General features: G+C 37.4%; 1 long non-coding RNA gene across 1 annotated transcript in view; it reads right to left on the bottom strand.

The window, feature by feature from the left end:
• Positions 1–4095: 4095 nt before the first annotated feature.
• LOC118884196 overlaps positions 4096–13806 on the bottom strand; it is a 118687-nt gene continuing 108976 nt past the window's right edge. The window contains exon 4 of the long non-coding RNA XR_005017226.1: positions 4096–4406. This is a non-coding gene — a long non-coding RNA (uncharacterized LOC118884196). The remainder of the gene's footprint in view (positions 4407–13806) is intronic.

The following is a 13806-nucleotide window of genomic DNA, read 5'->3' as shown; positions in this document are numbered from 1 at the left end:
TTCCGAAAAAAAGAATATAAAATATCTCATTAATAATATATATTTATTACATCCTGAAATGGTATTATTTGGATATATTGGGTTAAATAAAATATATTATTAAAACTAATTTGCCAGATTCTCTTTTTTAATGCACCTACTAGAAAATTTAAAATTACATTGATAAATTAGGAGTATGGAAAAAATAAAATAAGAATAAAATTACACAGGTATTCTCATATTTGTGGTTCACATTATACTTTTTGTTGATTCAATCAATCATGTTATTTTATTTTACTGAATGAAAGATTCTTTAAATTCTATAGTGCTTTACAATTTTCAAAAGTTTCACACATGATTTCATATAATTCCATAATAACCCTTTTTTTTCTCCTCTACCCCTATCTTGCCCCTCCCCTCTTCCCTCTCCCCACTGGTAACCACTAGCTTGTTCTCTGTATCTCACATTATATTTTTATATATTTTATGTATATTTTATATATATTATATTTTATATACATTATATTTATATATTATATTTTTATATATTATACTTTATATATTATATTTTTATATATTAGATATGTATTTTTTTAATTTGGAGTATAAGCTTTATAATGTTGTGTTAGTTTCTGCTGTACAACAAAGTGAATCAGCTATATGTATACATATATCCCCTCCCTCTTGGACCTCACTCCCACGCCCCCATCCCACCCATCTGGGTCATCACAGAGCACTGAGCTGAGCTCCCTGTGCTATAGAGCAGGTTCCCACTAGCTATCGATTTTACACATGGTAGTGTATATATGTCAATCCTAACCTCCCAATTCATTCCACCCTCCCCTCTCCCTGCTCCGTGTCCACCCACCTGTTCTCTACGTCGGCATCTCTATTCCTGCCCTGCAAAATAGGCTCATCTGTACCATTTTTCTAGATTCCACATATATGCATTAATATACGATATTTGTTTTTCTCTTTCTGACTTCATTCTGTATGACAGTTTCTAGGTCCATCCACATCTCTACAAATGACCCAATTTTGTTCCTTTTTATGTCTGAGTAATATTCCATTGTATATATGTACCACGTCTTCTTTATCCATTCATCTGTTGATGGACATTTAGGTTGTTTCCATAATCTGACTGTTGTAAATAATGCTGCAGTGAACATTGGGGTGCATGTGTCTTTTTTTTTTTTTTTATAAGAAAGTGCCAAAATTTATTTAATATTTAGTTTGTTTAACTATAGGGTAAATAACCAAATATTTAAGCCATTTTTGCTTTAAAATGTTTCTATTTTCTTTTTTTTTTAAACATCTTTATTGAAGTATAATTGCTTCACAATGGTGTGTTAGTTTCTGCTTTATAACAAAGTGAATCAGCTATACATATACATATATCCCCATATCTCCTCCGCATGTGTCTTTTTGAATTATGGTTTTCTCTGGGTATATGCCCACTAGTGGATTGCTGGGTCATATGGTCCTGGTACAGAGGATATGCGGGAAAAGGTAGACAACAAATATGAATTGAATAGCCTGTGTGGGCTGGGCATTTTTTATTTATGTTGTTTTATCTTAGATTCACAACAATTAAAGATAATTTCAATAGCTATTATTCTTTTGTCTGCTTGTCCAAGGAACCTCCATGTTTTCTTTCTCTTAAATGAAATTCTAAAGGCCAGGATAAAATAAGTTAAATAGAAATTTTTTTTCCAGTATTGTAACTCTTATTCTGAGAATTTATAATCTAAGACAGGGAAACAATATTTAAGACCTTTTAAGTGATACATATTGTGCTATCAGTTGCTCTGGTATAGAATATATGTCCAAGAAAAACCTATCTTAAAAGTTGAATTATTTAAGTCGTAAAGGAGAACACTGGTACTGTTACCCTGCTCTGCTAATTTACATTGAAATAACATGTGGACAGACTGTGTCCCGCCCTTTCTAGAGAGTTTTAATTGGTATGCCCTCTGCCTTTCACTAATGTATCTTATTTCTTCCATTATCTGTAAAAGAAGCAAGTGTTCTTTCACCTTGAACACTGAAATACCTCTTCCCGATATAATCAGATGCTTTCCAACCCCTTTTAAAGGAACGGAAATTGCTTCTCTGGATGCCAGCCATCATGAAGCTGAGAACATGTCTGCTGGTAAAGGTAAGGCCCCCTAAGGAATGACTTTCTTTTCAAAGAAGCAGAGACAATCCCTGCAGTAATTCAGTACAAGCTGCAGTTATTTAGATGCTAATGGAAGAAATAAAAATAGATAAATAAAGACACAACTTCCCATGTGTCAGAAGTGACAGCAAGAGAGCAGGTCATTTCCAACCAAGCAAAATGTGGAATTTAGTTACTTAAAGAAACATGACCAAAGCTCTATTTTGATACTTTGAATTCTTTTCTTTTATATGTGATTAGCTCATCCACTAGAAGGACGAAGAAAGGAAGGAGGGTAAGAAGGAAGGGAGGGAGGGAGGAATCAAAACAGTAAAACCTTTAACAATGCACACGTCTGCTTTGAAATACTATATTTTACTCAGAGGTTAACTTTTATTTTGTCTTTATGATAAGACCATGGATTTTGCATAATATTGATATATTGGTGTCACATTTTGCTATAACTGTCATTTAATAGTTGTTTCCTCAATTTGTGGTATTTTTCTTAGTTACAGAAAATATGGAGTTGTGTGGGAGACACGTTGTCCCTCCTATACTATTCAGTTTTCCTTTATTTGACATTATTTATTTTACTCTAAAATAGAAGGCCAAAATACACAACTCAGAACAAATAAATTAAACTGCCTTAAAATTCGGCATGTTTAAATTTACATTCTCTTCTTCTCTCCATTGCTTTATACCTACATATTTTTATTCTCTATTTTATCAGTGGTTCTAGCTGGAGCTGGTCACAGGATTGCGGTTTCACAAAATTTCAGGGTGGTGGTACTCAGAGACCTTGATTAATAGCACCAAGGCCTCATGCAATCCACTGACTTATACAAGGTCATGCATTACAATAGCAAATTATAACAAAGCTGCTTTTCCAAAAGACACGAACATTCAATGAAATTTATCAACTTAATCCTGAGAAATTTTCTCCAGACATTTGAAGTGGAATTAACACTCAGTTACAGCTATTGTGCAATCAGTACATTGCTTTGTGGAGAGACATTAAAAAAATGCATTGGACGTGGTTCCTGTCCTGAAAAACAATGTAATGACAAGAGGAAGAAAAGAAAAGTTCCAGTAATCTTTTGCTGCATCACAATCCACTCCAAAACTTAGTAGCTGAAATCAGCAACCATTTTATTGCTCACCATTCTGTGGGTCAGGAACTTGAGCAAGAGTCACAGGAGACAGCTTGCTTCTTGCTCCATACCGTGCTGGCTGGGGTGGCTTGACTGGGGCTGGAGGATCCAAGATGGCACACACATATTTGGGGCTCTCATGCTGAAAGCAGTCCTCCATGTAACCTTTATCTGCACTTGGTTATCTTGGTCTGCTTGTATTAGTTGGTAGTCTAGGTTGAACATCTTTCCAAGGGTGAAAATGGAAACCCCAAGACCTCTTAAAACTTAGAGCCAGAAGTCACACAGTGTCACATCTGTTGCACGCCGTTGGTCACAGCAGATCTCAGGACCAGCACAGACCAAGGGGAGGGGAAAGAGACTTCATCTCTTAATAATAAGAGTGATAAAGTCATATCACTATGGGGCTGGTGGGATGGGAGAAATTGTAGCTATCTTTGAAAACAATATGCCAAGTACTTGTGAAGCAAATGAGAATAAAAAACAAAGGAATGGTTACAAAAGGTTCACATGTATATAGACAATTATGGCATAGAAAAATTTTTATTTTTTAAATTTTATTTATTTATTTATTTTTGGCTGCGTGGGGTCTTCGTTGTGGTGCGCGGGCTTCTCATTGTGGTGGCTTCTCTTGTTGCGGAGCACGGGCTCTAGGCGCGCGGGCTTCAGTAATTGTAGCACGTGAGCTCTGTAGTTGTGGCTCGCGGGCTCTAGAGCGCAGGCTCAGTAGTTGTGGTACACGGGCTTAGTTGCTCCACGGCATGTGGGATCTTCCCAGACCAGGGCTCGAACCTGTGTACCCTGCAATGGCAGGTGGATTCTTAACCACTGTGCCACCAGGGAAGCCCTATGGCATAGAAGAATTTTAAGAAGCTGCTGCAGTAATTAGAATGACCTAAGATGAGCTACGTAATTTTTTTTTAAAGAGAATATTATCCATTTCCTTACAGACTTGAAATCATCAGGATATGTTACTGTTGATAAAAAATGTCCCCAAAAAACTAACTTGGAGGTGAAGTAAGTAGGTATGTGTGTGCTATGAACAAAAAGATTTATCACATCCAGCCAAAAATGAGGAGGCACTTTAACAACTTTCTCCACCGTTGTACCGCTGTTGCCTAAGAAGAAAACTTAAGGTCACTAAATTCATTAAAATCAGAACTTTACAACAGAAGTCTAATTTTTAAAAAAATATTGCTTCACTCACAAAATAAATTTTTTTAAATTAAAAACTCCCAATAACTCCAGATCAAAGAAAAATAAATTCTGAATACTGCAACTAAGCTGGGACGAAGTGATAGAGTGGTATGGACTAATATATACTACCAAATGTAAAATAGATAGTGGGAAGCAGCCGCATAGCACAGGGAGATCAGCTCGGTGCTTTGTGACCACTTAGAGGGGTGGGATAGGGAGGGTGGGAGGGAGACGCAAGAGGGAGGAGATATGGGGATATATGTATATGTATAGCTGACACTTTGTTATACAGCAGAAACTAACACACCATTGTAAAGCAATTATACTCCAATAAAGATGTTTAAAAAAAAAAAAAGCATCACTACTCAAAAAATAAATAAAGTATGAAAGCTACCTGCCTATCAGGATTTTTTACAAACGTAATCCTGGATTAGATACTGGGCTATATTGTGTTTATGATTTCTTTAGAGAAAACTTCTGTTTTCCTCCCAAAGAAATAACTCAAATGCTTTTGGAAATGAAACGACGTGTAACTGGGAATCTACATAATTTGTTACTCTATTTTCTGAGTGTTAACTCTATGCAAATAATTTAGTTATATGAACTTTGTGGACTTTGTGAGGTTTAAATAAGTTTATATAACTAAATTATTTGCATAGAGTTAACACTCAGGAAATAGAGTAGGTTTGGCAGAAAACTAAATGACCTTATGAGCCATTCTTCTCATCTTCCCCAGTCTTGAAGCTGGGCACATGGTTTCTCACCCAAAGAACATATTTTGCAACATCCCTGAAAACTAAGGGCGACCTTTCAGCAACAAGTAAGGAAGTAATGTATGTTCAATTCCCAGGTATTCTTGTAAAACAGCTGTCATAGGATCCTTTCATCCTTTTCACCTTTCTGCTAACTGGAGATAATGAAAATTATAGTAGCCACCTTGAACCCACAGGAGTAGGTATATATGAGAATTATAGGGCTACTTTCCTGCTCTAAATGTTCCCCTGCCTTTGGACTATTGTGTGAGTTGGAAATAAATTCCTATATTTACAAATCCACTGTAGTTGGAGGTTTTGTTATTATAGTAGATTACCCTACACCCTAGCAATTACACATAGGCACTATCATTGTCACCATTTTAAATATGCAGATCAGAGAAATTAAGGCACTTAACCAAAGCAACAACTAATAAGTTGTAAAGACTAAGGTCAAACCAAATATGACGCCAGACGCATGGTGCTGGCCACCGCACAATACTACTTCAGTAGCTAGAGTTTGTAAAGGTCATTGTGCTATTGTAACTGCATGATTCCAAGAAACTCCTAAAAGATTTTCCACAGTGTTTTTCAAAGGGATTAGCATTTCCAAAGGGGGGAGGTAGTTAGCATTTGAATGAAGCAACTGTCCCAATTCCATTAAAAACTCAAATTTATCTTTTCCTCTAAAAGGAAAAGTTGAAGGGCTTTAAATATCTAATTGAACCATGGTGCTCTTGAATGGGTCACACAGAATTGGTGGGCTACACTGACTATAGCTACCAATGCCTAGTGGTATAGTGGGTACAGATCACTACTAGCTTGACCGTAAGATGAAAAGGCCATCTAGGAAGAGGGATGGCATACACAAAGCCAATAATTTAGTAAAAAGCTACAAAAATAACAAGAAAATTCCCATGTTATTGTAGCTCATACATAATGACTATAAAGTGGTTTAACAGAAATAATTCTGACCTGCTACTCCCAAAGAGGAGAATTATTGATGTTACATAGGAAGCGTTATAATATCTGCTTTAATCAGGAAACTGTGGCTTCACAAATCATAGGAAAAACATGACAGGATATAATATTTGAAGGATATATAAAGATGTCATAAATTTGAGAGAGGTAGTACTATACAGCTAGCCTCACAGGAACTAGACCAGGAAAGCCATCGGAAACCAAACCTGTTTCCCCCTCAGAGATCACATTTTCATGCATTTCTGCTTTTTTCTGCAAGACCGCTTCATTCATCTGCCTCTCTTTCAGGGGTCCTTTCCTGCTTCAGCTTGTACATGTCTCCAAGTGAGTATTTCAGCGCCCCCGTATACACTAGCAACTCTTCATCCATCATTTTGATGTATGTCCCTAAGGTTAACTGCTTTAGGCAGGTCTGTTTCCTAATTCTAAATTCTTAAGAGATGGATCTGATTGGCTTTCTTCACATTTTTTTGAGCCAGAGTATGCAAGTCGTAAGTTTCTGCCTTGCTGAAACATGGACTTGCTGCCTTGGGGTACATGCACATCCATGGCCCAGTATCAGCCAGATGGTGTGGTCACATGATACATGAGTGTAACACGCCCATTCATTAGTGAACAAGGACCTCAGCAGGTTGCTTTGGAAGGGCTGAGGAAATAGCAGGCCATTAAAACAAGTCTAGTACAGCTCTGGTAATTTTGCTCAACTGAGAAACCATTTTCAACTCAGATACTAATCAAGAAATGATTCTTTCTACCAAATGCAGTAGAATGAAATATGCTTGCAATGGCTGCAGTGGGAAAGAACACAGTAGCAGCTGGCCGGAGTACACAGAATACAACAGAGCAAAACACTGGGGTGGGCACAGAACATGTGGGTGAAAAGCAGGGTTGCAGCACTAACACAGAGAGAAGGAATCTGTATCAGAGAGGAGAGTCATCAGCTTTGTGTAAAAGAAATTTACTCTGGCCAGCTTAAGTATATAAAAAGATAATGTATCAGATGGATGTAGGGGGAGCTCTCAGGACTAACAGAAAACCTCGGGTAGCAATCAGATATCTTTTAGAGAGTCTAAGTTAGAAGGAGTTACTTGAGAAGTTCATCCAGGTGCGCTACAGCTGGAGTGAAAAGGTTCAACCATTTTTAGTTCATTTGTCACTCTGCCCACTACTTAAATTCTCAGAATTCCAGGACTGCCCAATTAGGTTTGAGGGGGAGAAGTAAGCACCTTCAAGACTGACAAACTACCTAAAGGTGGTGAGAGAATTCCCCAAAAGGAAACCAGATGCTATTTAAAAGTTAAGAGGGAAGAGTTGTTGAACAGAAAATAATAATAAAACAACAACAATAATGTCCATTATACAAACTGTTTCTTGAGCAATGAACAATTAGTACAGGCAGTTGGCAGAATATAATGCTAAAAACAGTCTCTTCAAGAATACTGTTGAGAACTTCCCTGGTGGTGTAGTGGTTAAGAATCTGCCTGCCAATGCAGGGGACATGGGTTCGAGCCCTGGTCCAGGAAGACCCCATATGCTGTGGAGCAACTAAGCCCGTGCGCCACAACTACTGAAGCCCGCGCGCCTAGAGCCTGTGCTCCACAACAAGAGAAGCCACCACAATGAGAGGGCTGCACACCACAACAAAGAGTAGCCCCCGCTCACCGCACCTAGAGAAAGCCCCCGCACAGCAACGAAGACCCAACACAGCCCAAAATTAATTAATTAATTAAATTTAAAAAAGAATACTGTTGAACCAGAGAAAACCATAAATCAAAAAGACACATGCACCCCAATGTTCATAGCAGCACTATTTACAATAGCCAGGACATGGAAGCAACCTAAATGTCCATCAACAGAAGAATGCAAAAAGAAGATGTGGTACATATATACAATGGAATATTACTCAGCCATAAAAAGGAATGAAATTGGGTCATCTGCAGAGACGTGTTTGGACCTAGAGAGTGTCATACAGAGTGAAGTAAGTCAGAAAGAGAAAAACAAATTTCATATATTAAAGCATATATGTGGAATCTAGAAAAATGGTATAGATGACCTTAACTGCCAAGCAGAAATAGAGACACAGACATAGAGAACAAATATACGGATACCAAGGGGAAAAGGGGTGGGGTAGGAGGAATTGAGAGATTGGGATTCACACGTATACACTACTGATACTATGTATAAAATAGACAACTGATGGGAACATACTGTATAGCACAGGGAACACTACTTAATGCACTTAAGTGTCCTACATGAAGGGGATATATGTATATGTATGGCTGATTCATTTTGCTGTGCAGTAGAAGCTAACACATTGTAAAGCAACTGTACTCCAATAAAAATTAATAAAAAAAGAATACTGTTGAAATCAAACTAGTGAATATAACAAAAAAGAAGCAGACTCACTGGGGAGGGGGAGAGGGGCAACATAGGGATGGGGGAGTGGGAGATACAAACTACTGGGTATGAGATAGGCTCAAGGATGTATTGTACAACATGGGGAATATGGCCAACATTTTGTAATAACTGTAAATGAAAAATAACCCTTAAAAATTGTATTAAAATTTAAAAACTTTTTTAAATTAAAATAAATAAAATTTTTAAAAAACAATGTGGAAGTTATTGATGACCTTGACAAGGATAATTACAGTGTAATGGAGGGAGTGAAAGCTTAACAAAAGTGCTGCAGATGCTGGCTGATATCTCCGGAAAGACAGATGTTACCTTTGGAGCAGTGTTCACAATTAGGCAAGGAAGAGGGGATCCAGAGTTCAAGTGGAGATAGCGGTCATAGGTGGAAGATCAGACATTTTATCCATTGCAGTTGGAGGAAGGGCAGAAGGGTCCATTTTAAGTAGGTTGGCAGATGTAGCCAGAGGTGTGGAAGCTCATTTTTCATTGAAATAGAAAGCAAGGTCATTGTCAGCTGAGAAATGGAGAGTGGAGAGGTACTGCAGGTTAAAGGAGAGAGAAGAAGATACAAAATAGTTACCTAGGAGAGCAGGAAGGTGAATCACCTAGGAAATTATAGTAGGATTGCATGGCAGGACAAAGGTGCACTTGAAGTTTGAGGTCCTAAAATGAGATCAGTCAGCTTGTGCGTGTGCTTTTTTCTCCATCATGTTTCATTGCACAGGGGCAGATGAAGAGTCAGTGGCGATTTATATTGGACCAGGTTTGAGATTTTGCCAGGCAAGTTTGATGGAGAGGTGCAAGGGGGCTGAAGGTGTGGCAGTGTGGTGATTATACAGTGATGGGTCATCTCAGCAAATGCACTCTGTCATCACTTGGTTGCTCCACTCAAAGACCTAGGAATCAACTTTGATTCTTCCCTCTTTTTCATTCCCCACATCCATTCCATCAGCAGATCCTATTGTTACTTCCAAAGTATATCTGGCATCTATCACTTTTTCTCAATCCCCATGGCCACCACTTGGCTTAGCCACTTGCCTTTTCTTGTGCCAGAGTCTTGCCTGTCTAACTGGTCTCCCTGCCTCAATTCTTACTACCCAGCAATCCATCCTACACACAGCAGCCAGTCACCTTCTAACATCTTCATCAGATTACACAGTCCCTTATTTCATCCTTTAGTGGCTTCCCACTGGACTTCTGTTTTAATCCAAATGGTGGCCACAAAGGTCCTTGCTCCTCTGCCCAGTTCTCCGACCTTTAGCACTGCTTTCTCTGACGACCACTCCACTCCAGTCCCACTGGCCCCATTCATCTCTGGCTCTCAAACATGCACACCTTTTTTGTCTCAGATTAATGTAATTCTTTCTCCTTCTACCTGAAATGCTCTTCTTCTAGCTCTTTAGTTGGTCACTTTTACTCATTCTTTAAGTCTCAGGCCAAATGATAACTTTCTCAGAGAAGACTTCCCTGAGCTTAGTATTGAAAGCACTTTTACCAATGATGTATCACATCACCTCACTTGTTTTAGAGCCTTGTACAATCTGAAGTCATGTTTGTCCATTTGTTCACCTGCATACTCCAACTAGAATGAGGGCAAGGACTCTTCTCTTTCATTCTCCTGACTAGTCTTAGAGCAGTGGTTCTCAAACTTATTCATCTCAGGGACTTTACACTCTTAAAAAGTATTCAGGACCCTGCGGAGCTTTGGTATATGTGAGTTATATCTATTATTATCTACTACATATCAGAAATTAAAACTGATAAATTTAGAAAATATTTATGTATTTCTTTGTATAAAAAGAATAATAAATCTATTGCATGTTAACACAAATAACATTTTTATGAAAAATAATTCTGTTTTCTAAAACAGAAAAATAGTGAGAAGAGTGATATTATTCTTCATTTTTGCAAATGTCTTTAATGTCTGATTTAATAAAAGACATCTGTATCCTCAAAAAAAAAAAAGAATGCCATTGAAAAAACTTGTTAAAGAAAGTGAAATCTGAACAAATGCAGATGAAACTAAACCAAATCTTCCACTAGAAATAAAGATAACAGCTAAACTATACATCAACCCCATGAAATTGCCAGGTAAGTCTCATTTAGAAGGAGAAAAGCAAGGCACTGTGAGGTTACATGACTTATATGAAAATCCACACAGGAAGTAGCATGGCTGGGATCAGATCCTCTGCATCTGGCTCCACTCCAGACTCTACCTAAGAACCCATGGCAAGGTGCTTATGAAAGGAAAGGAAAGGAAATGTGCCACTGAAAGGCCGAGGCACCCAGAGAAGGGAATCAGCAGAGCTTAGACAAAGCAAGAGGAGAAATCTAAACTTAGATACAAGCAGCAAATCCCCTGATGATAGGTCAAGCTAAGGATTTCACTGACTCTTTAGTTAAGAGAAAAATAAGAATTATCAGGAGAATCTACTGCATGTTGCTTATGGTTTCTCGAACCTGGAGATGCTGTAGTTCATTATATAGTAGATTTCTTATTCTGAATTGTAAGGTCAAACATTCCCAGCTAATCTTGTCCTTATAACTTCCCAGATTAAAGCCTTCTCCATCAAGGGTTGTTACTGACAGCTGAAATGGGAACTGAGACTTGCATATTTTCAGTTTATGCCTTTACCCAAGGAAAACATTTTGTATCGTTCCCCATCCTTGTTTGAAATAATCTTTAAACAAGAGAAATTCCTGCTAACCAGATCAGTGTCATTCTGGTTTAATTCCAAGAAAATAAGAGAATGAAAGGGTAAGAGGGCCGGGGAGAACCTGGCTAGAATAGTCTGTGTCCCTTCATTGGTCAACTGTTTATATTGCCGAGTCTTAAGAATTTCGCTTCTTCCCCTTCCTGTTTGTCTTCATGAGCAAATTAAGTGGAACTCCAAATTGCAATTGTTTGTAAACAACAGAGGATTATTTGGCTGGTAGGAAAGGCTTGTCTATAATTTCAGATAAACTTAAATCCTGTGTACTAGAAACAGGCAAACATTAGTCCTGAACTAACAAACTATCTTTTTGTCTCCATCGCAGGTTTGCTGCTTATAATATGGCTAATTGCCCACTGAGGGTAGACTAAACTGTGTAGAGCTAGTGAATTCCACTAACAGTACACATTTAACCATGTGGTTAATAAAAGAGGGAATTTTAGTGTGTTCTCTTTCCTGATCCTCCTCCTATATTCATACTTGAATTGCTTCAAAAAAGTGCAAGAGATATAGAGCAAGCACTATAGAATTTAAAGACTCTTTCATCAATTTTTTAAAAAAGTTCAAGAGAGGAGGTAGATCCATCCACGGGCAAGGGGAGATGGGTTTCCAATGTATCATTAGTTTATCTTTGCCTTCCTACCCTATCACATTTCTTAAATTAAAAAAAAAAAAAAGAAAACAACAACCACAACAAAACCAGCTCTTTTTTTTTTCCTCCCTAGGAAGAAACACCCAGTTAGAACAGTAAAGAAAAAAATAGAGGTCTCAAATATCACTTAGGAGTTGACACCAAATTTTAGCTGTCATTTTCTTCCCAGGTTTATAGAGATATAATTGACATATAACATTGTTTAAGGTCTACAATGTGTTGACTTCATACACTTCTGTATTGTGAAATGACTACCACAGTAGGGTTAGTTAATACTTCCATTACCTCACATAATGACCACTGCTTTTCTGTGGTGAAAACATTTAAGATCTACTCTCTTAGCAACTTTCAAGTATATAATACATTATTGTTAACTATTTTCACCATGGAATACATTAGATCTCCAGAACGTATTCTTCGTATAAATGGAAGTTTATACCCTTTGACCACTATCTCCCCATTTCCTCCACCGCCAGCCCCTGGCAATCACTATTCTACCCTCAGTTTCTATGAGTTTAGTTTTTTTTAGATTCCACAAATAAGTGATACCATGCAGTATTTGTCTTCCTCTGTCTCACTTATTTCACTTAGCATAGTGGCCTCAAGGTCCATCCATGTTGTCACAAATGGTTGAATAATATTCCATTGTGTATATATACCACTTCTTCTTTATTCATTCATCTACAGGCAGATACTTAGGTTATTTCCGTATCTTGGCTGTTGTAGGTTATTTCCATATCTTGGCTGTTGTGAATAATATTACAGTGAACCTGGAGTACAGATATCTCTTCAGTTTCTTATAATCTTTCCTTGGAAAATATACCCAGAAGTAAGATTGGTGAATCATATGGTAATTCTATTTTTAATTTTTTGAAAAACCTCCATACTGTTTTCCATAATGGCTGTACCAATTTATATTCCCACCAAAAGTGAACAAGGGCTCTTGTTTTTCCACATTCTCACCTCTCACTCTCACTTGTTATCTCTTGTATTTTTGATGATGGCCATTGTAACAGGTGTGAAGTGATATCTCATTGTGGTTTTAATTTGCATTTCCCTGATAATTAGTAAATTTGAGCATTTTTTCATGTAGCTCTGGCCATTTGGAGGTCTTCTTTGGAAAAATGTCTGTTTAGTCCCTCTATCCATTTTTTAATAAGACTATTTGTTTGTGGTTTGCTATTGAATTGTATTAGTTCCTTGTATATTTTGGATATTAACTCATCAGATATATGATTTGTCATTATTTTCTTCCATTTTGTAGGTTACCTTTTCATTTTGTTGATTGCTTCTTTTGCTGTGCAGAAGCTTTTTAATTTGATGTAGTCCCACTTATTTATTTTTGCTTTTGTCACTTGTGCTTTTTGTGTTATATCCAGGAAGTTGTTCCTAAGACCAAAGTCAAGGAGTTTTTTCTCTGTGCTTTCTTCGAGGAGTGTTATGGTTTCAGGTCTCTTCTTTAATTCATTTGAGTTTATTTTTGTGATTGGTGTTAAGATAGGAGTTCATTTTTATTCTTCTACATATAATTATCCGTTTTTTCCTACACTGTTTATTGAAGAAACTAGACTTTCCCCATTGAGTATTCTTGTTTCCATTGAGTATTCTTGTTTCCCAATATTAGTTAACCTTATATGGGAAGGTTTATACCTGGGCTCTCAATTCTGTTCCATTGATCTACGTGTCTGTTTTTATGCCAGTACCATACTGCTTTGATGAATATAGCTTGATAGTATAGTTTGAAATCAGGAAGTGTGATGTCTCCAGCTTTGTTCTTCTTTCTCAGGATTCCTTTGGCTATGTGGGGTCT

The sequence above is a fragment of the Balaenoptera musculus genome, chromosome 18 (assembly GCF_009873245.2).
Source record: "Balaenoptera musculus isolate JJ_BM4_2016_0621 chromosome 18, mBalMus1.pri.v3, whole genome shotgun sequence".
Lineage (NCBI taxonomy): Eukaryota > Metazoa > Chordata > Mammalia > Artiodactyla > Balaenopteridae > Balaenoptera > Balaenoptera musculus.
The sequence above is the reverse complement of the archived record's forward strand: the minus strand, read 5'-3'. Positions and strand labels throughout refer to the sequence as shown.